Below are 15,435 nucleotides of genomic sequence, written 5' to 3'. Positions count from 1 at the left end.
TGGATGCTGATTATTTTGCGAGAATTTTCTAGGAAATACGTTCTTAAAGGGGTGACGGCCGACAAGCCAGGAAAGAACTGCACGTGGTTCTGAAAATCTTGTGTAAAAGTGAAAGAAAAAGAAATATTCATCCAAAAGGCAGAAATAGTCTTAGTGACGTCAAGTAGTTCTAATTGACTTTGCTGGTTAAAACTGGGGCTGATAAGAAAATAATTATCAACTATTTTAGTTTTGATGCAAAAACCATGGTTCCGGTTATAATTAAAATTGCTAGATTTTCTCTAAAAATAAAATGGTTTGTCTTACAAAGTGGTGAGTTCCTCATCACATGAAGTGTTCCAGCAGGATGTCACAAACGGGATTTCTATATTGACACAATGAAAAAGAGCATCTCAAAGATACTTTTGAAGTAAGTTTAAAATTATGGGCAATGTCAGTAAGGTGAAGTATGAACTTCAGTAATATTTCTGGCCTCTAAATGGTCTCTTATCTTACATTTTTTTCTTGGATAGTTCAGTTGGCTGAAAATGAGTTCCCTAAAGTTTCCAGAAACCAATTTTAAAAATGTTTTCTTCTAAATTACGTTCGTAAGTAAATAAAAAACTCAAAAGAATATTGTCAAATTTTATATAGCTCTTATTGTTCTATTTTTATTTGATTAGCTTTCTGCAGTATACATCGACTCTTTAGCCAGAATTCGAAGAAAATGAGAAGTTTAACATTTTCTACCCATTAGTGTTGTACCATTAACAAGGCTGAGCAAGCTACTGCAATGTGCTCTGCATAAGATAGCAGAAATAGTCTGCATTGAGGGAGTTCTTTGGAATATAGGATATCATGTCACTAATGTATTATCTGGTGAGTTGAGTCTCCATTTTTGAGAATAATGAGACAGCAAGCAATTATTTAGGATTGGAGCAAACGACACACATGGGATTTTTGGGTGAACAAAAGGAATTACAATCACCTTATGGATGGCAGAACTAAAAACTTCTAAAAATCAACAGATCTGATCTTTCTTGTAACTTGAAATTGCCCCTTACTGATAGCCTGGTATAGCTCTGTAAATTCCAGTGAGCTATGAGAGTCTCATTTTGTTTGAACAAGTTAGTGGCTCCCATTCTTTTAACTCTGACAGAGAGAGCTTGTTGAGCAAGCCCCTGTTTTCATACCAGAGAACGTTACCACTTGAATTGTCTCAGTGTGGGTCAAGGGCACCAGTGTTACAGCTTAGTCTTGAAGGATTGGCACTCTTAAAATACTCTTATATGTGTCATTTAGGAGAAAGTTTTTCTGCCTTCTTAGGTAGTACTCCTCTTGTGTCTCACCCACATGTTTAATTGTCCAGAACCTCATATCTCTTTAGCCTTATTCTTTTAAAAATCTATCATAAATCTGATAGATTCATATATGCTAATGGTATTTTAGGGTACATTTACATTTTAAAAGCATTCCCCAGATTTAACCCAAAGAATAAAAAAATGCAAATAAAAAGAATACAAAAAAAAAAAAAAAACATTTTAGGCATTGTTCAGGAGGCTCCACAGAACAGTCCCAGCATAACCAGAATATTCTTAAGACGTATCTAACTTTTGCCTCTTTGCCATCCGCAGTGTTTCCCAGGTTAACGAAGCACAGTACAATAGTGTTGAAGACAAGCGCAACAAATTTGTTCAAGTCCCTCCATACACAGATTAAAGTACAAAGCAAAACAGAACAGAATAACAGCAACAGCAACAACAACAACAACAAAAAAAAATCGAAGGAATGGAAAGAAGAAAAATGCTTGATTGACACAAAATATAATTGCCCTACTTCAAAACCAAAATTAAAGTTTAGGTCTTCCTTACTTGTAGTTGTGGGAATCTTTTCTCACCTCTGTAATTAGTATTTGATATTCTACATATTTTGATGTGGTATCTCAATTTTTATTTGGGTATTCTTTTTGTGATGTGGGACATTTAAAAATAGAAGATGTCACATTTGAAATAGACTTATGATCATGAAATATCTAAACATATATTTTAATGAGTGTGTGTGTCTTTGAGGCTGGGGGAGGGTGGGGGGGTTGTGAGTAGGACTAGGAAATTAATTACTGAGGGGGGTTCTAGTCCGTTTTTTCATTGCTGTCATCAAAAGCCCTAACAAAAACAATTAGAGGAGCAAAGTTTATTTGGGGTCTCATAGTTTCAGAAGTCTCAGTCCATAGACTGCTGGCTCCCTTCCTTGGCTCTTGAGGTAAGACAGAACATCATGGCAGAAGAGTGGAGTAGAGGTAAGCCGCTGGAGACATGGTACCAGGAAGCAGAGAGACTAAGCTCTTCTCACAAAACAAATATATCAAGGACACAGACCCAATAACCCACCTCCTCCAATCACATCTGATCTGCCTACAGTCACCACTCAGTCTTTATCAGAAGATTAATTCACTGATTAGGTTAAGGATCTTATAACCAGATCATTTAACTCTAAACCTATTTGCATTGTCTCACACATGAGAGTCTGGGGACACCTCACATCTTTGACTTACTGAGCTAATTTTATAATAATAAAATGGCTAAGTAATGCAAATGTAAGTTTTAATAGGATTTGCTATAATCTGGTATGCCTGCACACATATACACATTCAATCAAAGACTTCAGAAAGCAACTGTGTAAACAAAATAAACCAGAATATAAGACTTTGTCAAAAATTAGAGAAATCTTTCCGTATTTCCAACTTCATTTAATAATTTTGTAAAATACTGATATACTGTCTATCTTAGTTTAGTAGAAAAAAATTTCTTTCATCAATTCTACATATTTAACAAAACCCATATGGTAATTCTCTCAAGTCTTATAGGCCCTTCTATGATACATAAGCCAATGAGTGTTTGCCTTTTAAGAATCATTTTAAATGAACTGTCATAAACTTAAAATGGAACTATTAACTTAGATGAAATTAGTTTTTAACCCTAAAGATTATAATGCAGAATACTTTTGAGCTTTTATATGTTTACTCTTCATTTAACTTTTAAAATGCTACTATAATTGAATATTAAAATAAAAACAATAGCAAGTAGTCAGCATATTATGATTAACATCCTTCACTCATTCAGTACTGGGTGTTCACTGACCCCATAAACAGGAGTGACACTGTACTCTGGGATGAAGTTCATTATCCTCCCATGCTTCCCTAATAAATGACATCAGTTTTCCAGATGTGGATCAAAATTCCTCAGTTCTACTTGGCCCATTCAATCATTCTCCTCCACTTCCTTCCTCTCAGATAAGAGTCTTTCCAGAAAAGAGAGCTCACCAAGAGAGAGAAAGCCATTCACAGGAAAGTTTACCTTAAACCCAGTGATCATGTGACCCTTTTCATATGGCCTGTGATACATTGACATGCCACACAAGCTTCACCCAGCTGTATGTCCCTACACACAAAAAGGTCTCCACTTTGAGTAAAATCATCTTGGTCCTGATCTAGCACAATGATCATATCTCCTGACCCTAGTCCTGGTTCTTGATCTCCTTCACCATGGAATGTTATCTTCTGTCCATCTTTCTGTCTCAATTCTCTCTGTCAACACTTCCTGAACTTGACAAATCTGGTTAAACTTCTCTCCATTTGGATTCTTACCAACATGGTACTTCAAGGTCAGTTTCCCAGAAGTCATTTTTTTTTTTTTTTTTTTTTTTTGGTATTAGGGATTGAACTCAGGGGCACTTAACTACTGAGCCACATCCCCAGATCTTTTTATTTTTTTATTTTAAGACAGTCTTGACAAGTTGCTTAGGGCTTCACTTGGTTGTTAAAGCTGGCCTTGAACTTGAGATCTTCCTGCCTTAGCCTCTCTAGTAGCTGGGATTACTGGCATGTACCATTGTGACTGGCTTCTTTCATCATTGTCTATAGCCAGTGAGCAGGCACAGCCTGGTGTGGGGGAACAGGAAGAAGGACATACTGTGTGTAGCTTGGGCAGCTGCTGTTTCTCTACCTCTTACTTTCACCTCTAGGTCCTGGAAATCTACCTAAAAGTGCAATGTTTGTCACACTCAACTATAAGCAGAAAGGACATTTCATCCTTTGTATATCTATAATGGGAGGATCCAAATGAAGCTTTTGTGTTGATCTCCCTTGGGAATTATATTATAATAATTAGAAAAACTCTCAGATATTTGTTTCTGATTTATCTTCATAGGGGAATAATGACCAGGCTTGAAAGTTAAAAAGAAAAAGTGCCCAGAAAATAATGTTTGTTGTGCAGAAAGTCATGAAATCAGCTGCTTATGATTTATTTTAGTCCTATTAATGAGGATATGTACTTGGGGTGGGAGAAGCAGTGATACAACCTTATCTTGTAAATTTGACAGCCAGACTTCCTGACATACACACTGCTTGTGTTTGTTAATAAGCTCGTTCTTATCAACAGGATCTTTTTAGCAAATGGACCCTAATTTGGGATTATTTATAGTCAGCAAATATAGAATCTATGGTTTCAGTAAGCATGACACTCCAGAAAATGTCATGTAAACTATATAGCTTTCTAGGTATGAAAAAGAATTGTTTTACAACATGAACAATCTTTGCTCCATGCAGTAATTCACATACTTGGTTAGAGACTGAATTTATTATTGTAGGTCAGAGAGTGTAGGCCTGACATGAGTAGGAATAGGGGAGATGCCCTTGGTGTCTTAAAACCTCTCCTGGCTTTGCTTGTGTATATTAATTAAATGTACCTTTGAATTAAGTGGCAAATCATAATTCTAAGAGGTATCTTTTATTCACATATGTCTCATTTTATAATTTGATCCTTGTGATAGCTTGGTCATTAATTCATATTCTCCTTCTTAGGTCATTATCAATATCAAGACTTCACCCAAACTCAGAAATTTCAACCCCACAGTTTCCTTGGACAAATGTCATGCCGTCCCTCTTCAAGCCGATTCTCATTTCCACAGACTACCAGTATAACTTTATCTGCTTTCAACACATACCTTCTTGGAATCCCTAATGCTTCGACTGCATTCAGTAGTACCCAGGGGCTACAATCGACATGATTCTGGATTTATTCAACATTCTTTATGATTCTTAGTTTTAACTACAACCAGGTTTCTTCTAAGGGTAATGCCTCATGAGAGTTTTTTTCATATGAAGGTGTTTTAGCTTTCATATCTCTCACCCCACTAAGCCTGAAGATAGATATCTCTGTTGCTCCTCATTTCTCTTCATTGCCCTTGTTTCTCTATCACCCCTTAACTCTCATGATCGACTACTACCTAGGTGCAGTCTTCTACAAAACTTTAACAGTTCTTCCTTAGTGATTTTAATTCTTGGCTTATGATAAAGTGATTTCTCAAGTAGCTGTTGCCAGCTGATATGAATTGCTATGAGAATTCCTATAATTGAGGTGAAATATTTTTATTGTCATGAGACCCAGAGAATGCCCCCTTATTTAGAAACTGAATCCACTAACATCAAAGATAATTGTATCCTTTATTCCAAATCTTTTACATATTAATTTATCACATATTTCCAGTCACTTGGTATTCCAGTTCTTTGATCTTCTCTTGTCAGATGATCTTGACTTCTGGTTCATTTCAGAGATTCATTCCTATGTATATACTCTTTCATTTAATTCCTAATTTTTTTTGAACTCTGAAATCTCTATCCTTATTTTTAGAACATTTATGTAGGTATAGATGCAGGTGAAAATACAGAGAGAACTTCACAGGGAGATTTAGAAAGAATGCTTTGATGACTTCCTCTCATCTATAATTAAGGAAATTGGACATTTCTAAAGGAAGATGGTCATGTTTATTTTATTTTCTGTAGGTAAAAAAGTGACTTCTCAAATTCCATATAATTATTACAAGATTTTCTTTTTTATATTTATTTTATTGATTATTTTTTGTTATATATATATATATTAGGATTCATTTTCACATATTACAAAGGCATGGAATATAATTTGTTTGAATTCAGTCCTCAGTACTTCCCCTTTCCTTCCCTTCCTCTTTCCCCCTGTTACCTTTCTCTACTCTCATTTCTATTTACTTATAGCTTTTTTAAATTAGTGTCTTGTGAATATACAGGATAATAAGATTTACTGTGGCATATTTATGTTTGTACATAAGAAAGGTAAATCAGATACCCTCTACTGTTCTTACCTTATCTGTCCCCTGCCCCCATCCCCTCTGCCTACTTGCAAGGAAATTTTCTTTCTGCTAATTGTTTCCTCCATATAAGATGGTACTCATGTTACAAAATGTATTTTGAAGATTAATATAAAATTTTATCTTTTCTATAGAAGTCTAGTACCTGATGATTACTTTTATTTCTTGAAATATCTGCTACTTATTATTTCTTGTCTTTCCCACATTTTAAGTGTATGTTGAAGAAGCAGAGATTACCAATGTGGATGGCATCTGAACAAGTGACGCGTCAGATAAATAGGAGTTGAAAGGCACAGGGTGAAAAAAGGATATATTCATAATTATGTTTTATTAGAGCATAATACACCTACCTATCAGAGAGCAAGGTATTGGCTATTAAGCACAGTGAATTTTATAGTCATATACACCCATAGAGTCACCACCTAAAACAAGATATAAAATATTCCCATCATTTTAGAAAGGAATTTAGTTTTTTCAGTTCATTCCTCCTACTCCCCCCACCAGGCTGAATCCACTTGCTGACTAGTATTAACACACAGCTTTATCTGGCCTTGTTTGGACTTCATAGGAATGGGACGTTGTTATTTTACTCAAGAAATATTGAGAGAAGATCCAGTCTCATTAGGGGAAAGATGGTTAAGCATGATTTTAAAATAAACAATAAAATGAGATTCCCAACCAATAAGAATTCATTTTTATATAGCAACTTTGTGTGAGCATTACACAAGTCCTATGGCAACCCGCCCCCCCCCACATTACCACCACAGACACAAATACACAATATTATAAAGACAAGGGAAACCAATAAAGCCTTAAGCTATAGAAGGAATTGGGTGGGCTCCTACTGAATAAAGGTTCAGGTAGTAACAAGGAATTTCAGGAAGTATAGTCAGGGATTTGTAAAGATAATTCTTCAAGTACACAAAGCCAGAGAAGCTAAAATGTTTTAATGAGCCATATAACGGCACTTATCAGCAGTGGTAACTGAGCAGAAACTTGCTGGCAAAATACCAACCTCACAGTGTAGCTCTTCACCTAAGTATTGATTTCACCTTTATTTGAAAGGCTTTGTTTAAAAAAAATAAAAAAAATTTAAAAAAAGTAAGTAAGAAGAGAAAACAAAATACTACAGCACACTGCCCTGATGTGGTTTACTAGTATATGGATCAGAAAACAAGTGCATATAGTAAAATCACCTCTAACTATTCAATTACATTATCCCATTTATCTTTGATTCGAATCTTTTCTCCCTTAAAGCACACACATTAGAGACGAAAACGGTCTGTCCCAGATACAGATTGCCCTTTACACTGTAGTTCATGGCCCCTTGGCATAAACATAGCATAGTACCCAATGGAATGTGGAATTTTCTAGAGTACATGCAGTTTCTCTCCTAATTATAATAGTTGTCATGCTGGGTGTCCCCTGCAGTCTCCCGACCTTTTTGAAACAAGTGAAGGAAATCATTGTTGCCTGTAGCAGCTGAAGCTAGCAATTCCAAGGGGTGCTTTTCCTCTTCAGAAGAAGAACCTCTTCAAATAGAGATGTCAAAACAAAGCCTAATGGGACGCTTTGCTTCTCCTTAACTCTCTTTGGTTTATCCGTCAAGGTTAGAAAAATTTTTATCTGTAAACTTAGTGGAGGGTGTCCATAATTCTAAATATTCTCATAGACAATTTTTTAAAATGTAATTGCTGGTGTTTTTAAACATCAAAGTATTCTACTGATCTCTATGTTCCTGATTGAACATAGGAAGATGGACTCTCTCAATCTACCAGACAAATATAGAGAAAAATACTAAAAGAGAATGTATGATTAAGATGTAGCATTTTTTTTCTATATTATCTTCTAATTGTTCAACCTAACACCTTGGAATCTCCCTTAAATCCTTTTTTCCCTTATCCCAGATCCAGTCCTTCAGCTGAGCCTTCAGCACGAAACCAAATTGGATCAGTGCTCACTGCTTCCCCAGCCATAATCCCCATGTCAGATATTTCCAGGAAATGGCACTGTTTTCTTTTTGACTTTCCTGGGGTCTGTGCTCAAAGGAGCACCCAGCATGTGCTTAAAAGCATAGATCACATCATACCTGTCCTCTACTCCTGCTCTCTCAGTGGGTGAAGGCAACATCTATTTCTTATTAAACTACTTCTTATTAATGCTTGTTTCTTATTAATTTATAAGGCACTTAAAGACATTTTTGGATACTAATATTTTTTTTTCAATTCAAGGTATATTTTAAAAATATCTTGTCCTGGTTTGGGATTTATAGTATCCTTAAATCATTTTAATATAGTCAAATTTGTACTTCTTTTTGTGGGGGAATTGATTCTTTTTTAGGTCTTTTTAAAAAAAAATCCTTCTGTATTCCAACATCCATGTATATATCCCAGTATTTGTTTTCTTATACATGTGAAGCTTCATAATTTATATTTAATTTAATTGGATTTGCAAAGGTTTTATATGATTTTTTTAAATCCTACCATTCATATTGTTAACTAATTTCTCAGAACTATTAATCAAATAGTCATTTCCCCACCAGCATCTATTGTGATACCTCAGAATGTGTTCTGTCACTTGCCCTTTCTATTGGGACATTAATGTGATCTTTACAGTGAGGACTTTATTAGTTTCCTTATTTAACACTTCATGTCCCTTCACACACACTCCATAGCAAACATCACCATTTTTCTTATTCATTTAGCTATACCATCAATCCCAGAACAGTTTTGCTTACATTCTTGTTATATTACTAACCCTTAAAATAAAAGAAGAATATGGTACATGCTGAAAAATGTGTTAAACCATACTTAATGAATAGTTTATGTCTAATACCATTCCAATATAAACTGTCTTAATTATTAATAATTTATAATAAACTGATATTTTATATCTCAATACCTTCACTTGATGTTCTCCATTAAGAATATCTTGGATTTGTTTCTTTAATTTTTCAGATCATTGTGAGAATTAGTTTTCAGAAAGACAAGAATTCCTGTTTGAAACATTGATATTAAATCAACAAATAATGTGAAAGAAAATGAATCTTTACGATACCAGCCTTCAGTGGAAACAGTGTGTATTTCTCTTTAGCATTTTCTTAATTGTCTTCAAAAACATTTTCTAATTTTGTACGTATTTGTTATTGTTTTGAATGAAAGCTTTGAGTTTTGTAATTCCATAGAATTACATTTACATGCTTTTAAAAATGGATTTTAAAATGACACTTTGTGTTCCTTTTCAATCCTGGAGGTCATTTGGCTCTTCTTTTTGATTTGTCTTTTTGGGATAGCAATGGAATGAATGAATAGAAAAAATGATGAGTCATTTTTCTCTTCTAATTTTCTTTTGAACATCTTTTTTGGGGGTATTGGCTAACTTCACTTAGCATTATATTCTTCAACTCTGTGCATTTACCTGCAAATGCCATGATATTATTCTCTTTTAATGCTAAGTAATATTTCATTGTGTATATATACCACATTTTCTTTATCCATTCATCTACTGAAGGGCATCTAGGTTCCACAGTTTAGCTATTGTGAATTGTGCTGCTATAAACATTGATGTGGCTGTGTTTCTATAGTATGCTCTTTTTAAGTCCTTTAGGTATAGACTGAGGAGAGAAATAGCTGGGTCAAATGGTGATTTCATTCTCAGTTTTCCAAGGATTTTTCATACTGTTTTCCATACTGGCTGCACTATTTTGCAGTCCCACCAGCAATGTATGAGTGTGCCTTTTCCCCACATCCTTGCCAACACTTAGTGTTGACTGTCTTCATAATAGCTGCCATTCTAACTGGAGTGAGAGGAAATCCTAGAGTGGTTTTGATTTGCATTGTTCTAATTGCTAAAGATGTTGAACATTTTTCTTATTCATTTAGCTATACCATCAAATATACTTTTGTTCATATATTTGTTGATTGATTGTATATCATCTTCTGAGAAGTGTCTGCTCAGTTCCTTGGCCCATTTATTGATTGGGCTATTTATTTTTTTGGTGTTAAGATTTTTTAGTTCTTTATATATCCTAGAGATTCATGCTCTATCTGACTTGCCTGTGGTAAAAATTTGCTCCCATTCTGTTGGCTACCTGTTCACCTCACTGATTGTTTCTTTTGCTGAGAAGGAGCTTTTAGTTTGAAACAATCCCATTTATTGATTTTTTATTTTAATTCTTGTGCTATAGGAGTCTTATTAAATAAATTGGGGCCTAATCCAACTTGATAGAGATAAGCAATATGAATTGGGGAGCATTTTTCTTTTATGTTCTTTGGAATAACTTATATATTTTTAACATACATAGTATATCATGCTATTATGCTAATATGTATATTCTGATATACATATAATTTCATGCTATTATGTCTAAGAACTCCCTCTGAAAATCATTTGAGTCCAGGTACTTTTTACTACGGCAAGATTTTCAACTATTGTTTCAATTTTTCTAACAATTTTAGAATTACTCAGATTTTCTATTTCTCCAAATTCAATTTTTTGGTTAGCATTATGCTTTTAGAAATTTTACATCATTTCTAATTTTTAAAAAATTGACAAATAATACTCTGTACAATCTGCCTATTATTTATTTTGTGCTTGTTTGTATATAAAAATGGCATCAACAAAAGTAGACAAAAGACATCTATATTTGCATTATATATTCCTTTATCACCTTGTATGCTTAGGATAAAGGAAAATCAAATCTACAAAGTTGAAATTAATTAACTAGACCTACTTATACAAACATGAATAATTCTCAAGAAAGTTGTATAAAAGTTATAAACTAGGATATGTATATGATATGATTTAATGGTTAGCTGTAATTTTGTTCTAATTGGGCTGGGTGTGGTGGCACATATTTATAATCACAGGGATTTGGGAGTCTGAGGCAGGAGGATTGCAAGTTTTAGCCCAGGCTCGTTAACTTAGTGAAACCCTCAGCACCTGAGCAAGACCTCATCTCAAAATAAAATATAAACAGGCCTGCAGACATGGCTCAGAGGTAGAATGCCCCCGCATTTTTTGTCACTATCAAAATAATAATGATGATGATGATGCCTAGGATATTAGGAAAACTTAATTCTCTCCTAAATTACTCTAAGAAACAATAAGAGCTGTGATGCATTTTCTTAGTAAAATACATTTCAGGAGAACACCTAGAGAGGTACTTGAAAGAACATACTGATAACTAATATTCTTAGGTGATGATTAACATATAGTTTTAATTTTATATATCCTTGGATTTAGAACCCCCATATCTCATGAATAGTCAAAAAGAAAACATTATATTTCAATATTAATTTCCATTGACAGACTTTTAAATACAAAGAAATGAAACGTCATTTTAGTTTTCAGTTGTACTAAATTGGGAAAGCATTTCAGATCAAAGGACATGAAATAAAACTAATCTATTAAGGTACAATTTCCATGGAGCACAAAAGTTCTGAACACTAAAATATCCATCTAGGAGGAAAAGAAAACCCTTTTCATGGCTTAATTGTTTTTATATATGGTCAAATTCTTAAAATACACATTAGAAGAATTCATATAAGATATATCCAATATATAGCAATAAGGGAATACTATATAGATAATGCCAAGAAAAACTATGCGGACTAGTTCTGAGCAGAGAGTTTAGATAGAATATGTTTACATAAGAACTTCTTTCTCAGGAAGGCAACTCTTTGTCATTAGGAAATTTATGGAGTTTCTCTTACAGTGTTAAATATGACACATCCCTCTCCCCAAAGCCAGAGTGTAAGGAAAGAGTTGAGTTACTTGTGATCAGAGCTGGGGATTTTAGTTTCTTAGGATAACTTGGAAGAAGTGGGAAGAAGTAGCCTTGACAAGATATGGTTTGCTTTGGAAGAGAGGTAAAAGAATAACCACATGGAGTAGAAAGGGAATGTCAGACTAAGAAGGAGCAGAATTTTACAAACCTACAGTGTGGAGTCTTGATCCATTTCACTTCATTGTAAATTTTAAAGAGAATATGACCTTATGTGGTTGAATAAATTCAGGTTTTCTAGGCAGATAACATCAGGATTACACATACAAGACAAGCCCTGCTAACTGGTCCAGAAATAAACCCCACTAGTGCCAAAAACCTAAATCTAGTATTCTTAAATAGTGGCATTTGGTAGTGGGCTTTGGTGTAAAAGAAGATAGAGTAAGAAAAGGGCTAACTATGATCCTAGATCTTGGTGTTCAAGTTAGGGCACACAGACTGTGGATTACACTAAAATTTTCCAAGGGGCATCATGAGCAGAAACATTAATAAAAATAATGATTATTTTCCAATTTTCCGTATTTATTCCATTTAAAACACCGACCTATAATCTATTACTCTTGCTAGTTTTCTATTCCCCTTCTCCTTTCAAAATTTATCTCCTCTAAAACAGTTTCGTTTTTTTCCAACCTTTCAGAACTTTCCCATTTTGCACTGTGCTAGAGTACAAGAAATTGTGGGAAACAAAGTGACAATTCTAATCACTGTGTTGAGAATCCTCCTTTAATCAAGACCTCAAAACCTGTGGTATATTTTGTGTCTTTTTATAATTATTCTATATTTATGTTCAGAACAATGGATGCCATGAAAAATAGGAAAAGTTGATCTATGACGGGTTATTTGGAATTCAAGTAAACCATAGGGCATAGTAAAAGAATTAGTGACAATTTTCACTTAATGATTTTCCCTCTTCTTCCAAAAACTATTGTCAAAAAAAATGCATTACTAAGAGATAGTTATTTGATATTTTTGAACATTTTTTTAAAAGCTATAAATTCATCTCTTTTAAAAAATTATTTTTTAAATTTCTGGAATATATAATAAAACTACTAATTTTAATGAAATTTTAATATGATTATTAGTAAAAGTGTAAATAAAATTAAAACATTCTTGTAGCCATCAATATGTTCTTGGAAGCCTCATCAAATTAGCTTTGCTCAGTGTGAAAAATAGAAATTACACAGGAGTGTAGGAAAGATTGACTATCTGTTGTAGTATTGATAGTTTAAAATATTAAATATCAAGTCTATCTGTTAACATTAAATTGATTTCTTATTCATATAACATATACTCTGCAGAGATCAGATAACAGGAGAGAATATTATTTGGTACATTTACGTCAAAATAGGAATAAGTAAAAAAATATTTCAGGTAATGAGATCTAGGGTGTTTCCAATCACTGTCAGCTAATAATGTATATCCATATGTATAGTAAGAAAATCTACACTAATAATTATGATGTGCAATTCTCACCAAATAATAATATACTGGTGAAGAGATTTTCAGAACATTAAGCACTGTTATTTGAGTTTATTCTGGCTGAATGGGCAATGATCAGCTACAAGAATGGTTTATTGTTCATCCCTTCACTTTAAACTTTATGTTATTTGGGGAATGTTATTTTTAAAATAATATCCTTATGTGTCAGCTGGGAACTTTAGTCAGTACTGAAAACCATAAATTCAAATATAATCTTAAAATAATAGAGTATGGCAATGCAAGAAGCTGAGCAGATCTGAAAAAGTGTTAATGATGTTGTCACTGAGCACTCACAGGGAGCTGGTGTGGAAAACAGCGATGGTCAATCTGAAAATTGCAGAATGTAGTTAGAAGCTTTAGTAAGACATGAGTTTTATATTTATGAGTAGAGAAATAAGTGTAGGAAATAAATATAAAATTTATTGATTTATATTCTGGGCTGAACATTTTCAATCAAGAGGCAAAGAAAGAAAAGTGAGCATGTTTAATGCCCATGTCAAGATCAAGGCACTAAAAATAAATTGAATGTAGAATGAAGAAAGTTGATCACAGCAACAATAAGCAAGCAAGTGTCTTCATTCATTGATGTATGATAAATTTACAGGTCTATGCTCTTAGTCCCAAAAACAACATCCAAAAAAGCATTTTTATAACGTACTTGGGAACAAAACCTGATATGAACAGAAGTGAGGCTATTTATTGTTTTTGTCTCACTCTATCATACTTAGTATGGTGTATTTTTATATGTTTCACTGAAAAACTAGTAATGGGTTTGAGTAGAGTGCTGCCCAACACCTACCTGAGAATTTATACGCAGTGTTTGGACTCTACTAATATTGTAATATCTGAAAAATCATGAATGTCAAAATATACCTGTCCCCTGTGGGGCTGAGGTTGTGGCTCATTGGTAGAGCACTTGCCTCACATATGTGCGGTACTAGGTTCGATCTTCAGCACCACATAAAAATAAATAAAGGTATTGTGTCCATCTACAACTAAATATATATATGTATATATTTAATATATATTTAGTTGTATATATATTACACATAAATATGTTACATATATATTCTATATAATAAATATATATATTCTATATGTTACATATAGAATATATATACTCTAAATATAATATATATATATATCCCCAAAGAATTTAGAATATATAAATGGTTGACCTGCTTAAAACTTAATGAAATATGAATTAGAGGAATCACCAAGTCATCTTTCTATCCTGAACAAACCTTAGATCTAGGTTTTACTGAACTTATAAGAACATGAATGGCAGGTGAGGGACCACCTTGGCCATCATAGGAAGCAGTTCACTTGAACTCAGCAACAAGAGAGCAACTGACAAAGTGTTTTTCTACAGAAATCCTGAAAATATTGCTTTATTATTGCCTTAGTGGTACTTTGGATTCGAAAATATTTTTAAAAAATGTGTTGCTGTATGTATCCACAAATTTCTGTGAATTCAGTTCTCAAAATATTGTGACAACAAGGCGAGAAAAATACATTACATGGAACATGAATGTGGTACCTCATTTGTTCACTTAGCAGTTATTGCAGAATGTTCACAGTGGATTCCATGCTGTTTTAGGAGCTGAGAATGTAAAAGTGATATGGGCATTTGTTTTGATTTTTCTGACCATGCTGCTTGTTTGGAAGAGGGTCTTATATTTAGTGGATTTCTTATGTTAAGAACCACTCTTTTCCATTTGAAAGTAAGAAACTTGCTTTTTCTAGTTATTCTTAGCCTAGGACTCAAGGTAGTGACCTAGAATTTGTTAATCAGATGTACTCACTCAAGATTTCATCCAGAGAGAAACAGTTAGAGGAAGAAGCAAGCACTGAAAAGGATATTTTTTTCTGAAAACATATTGCCCACAGCCAAGTAGTTGAACTTCCAGGGGCAGCTTATAATCAGTATATGAGCTGTGGTGTCTAGAACTTCAGTAGGAGTAGTGGTATGGTTTCTCTTGTTATATCCCCATGGTAAAATTTCAAATACT

At 33.6% G+C, this 15,435-nt stretch overlaps 1 long non-coding RNA gene across 1 annotated transcript in view; it reads right to left on the bottom strand.

The window, feature by feature from the left end:
• LOC144375448 (uncharacterized) overlaps positions 1–15,435 on the bottom strand; it is a 487,430-nt gene that overhangs the window by 53,039 nt on the left and 418,956 nt on the right. The window lies entirely within an intron of this gene.

Source organism: Ictidomys tridecemlineatus, chromosome 2 (assembly GCF_052094955.1).
Source record: "Ictidomys tridecemlineatus isolate mIctTri1 chromosome 2, mIctTri1.hap1, whole genome shotgun sequence".
NCBI lineage: Eukaryota > Metazoa > Chordata > Mammalia > Rodentia > Sciuridae > Ictidomys > Ictidomys tridecemlineatus.
This window is presented reverse-complemented; position numbering and strand designations above follow the sequence as displayed.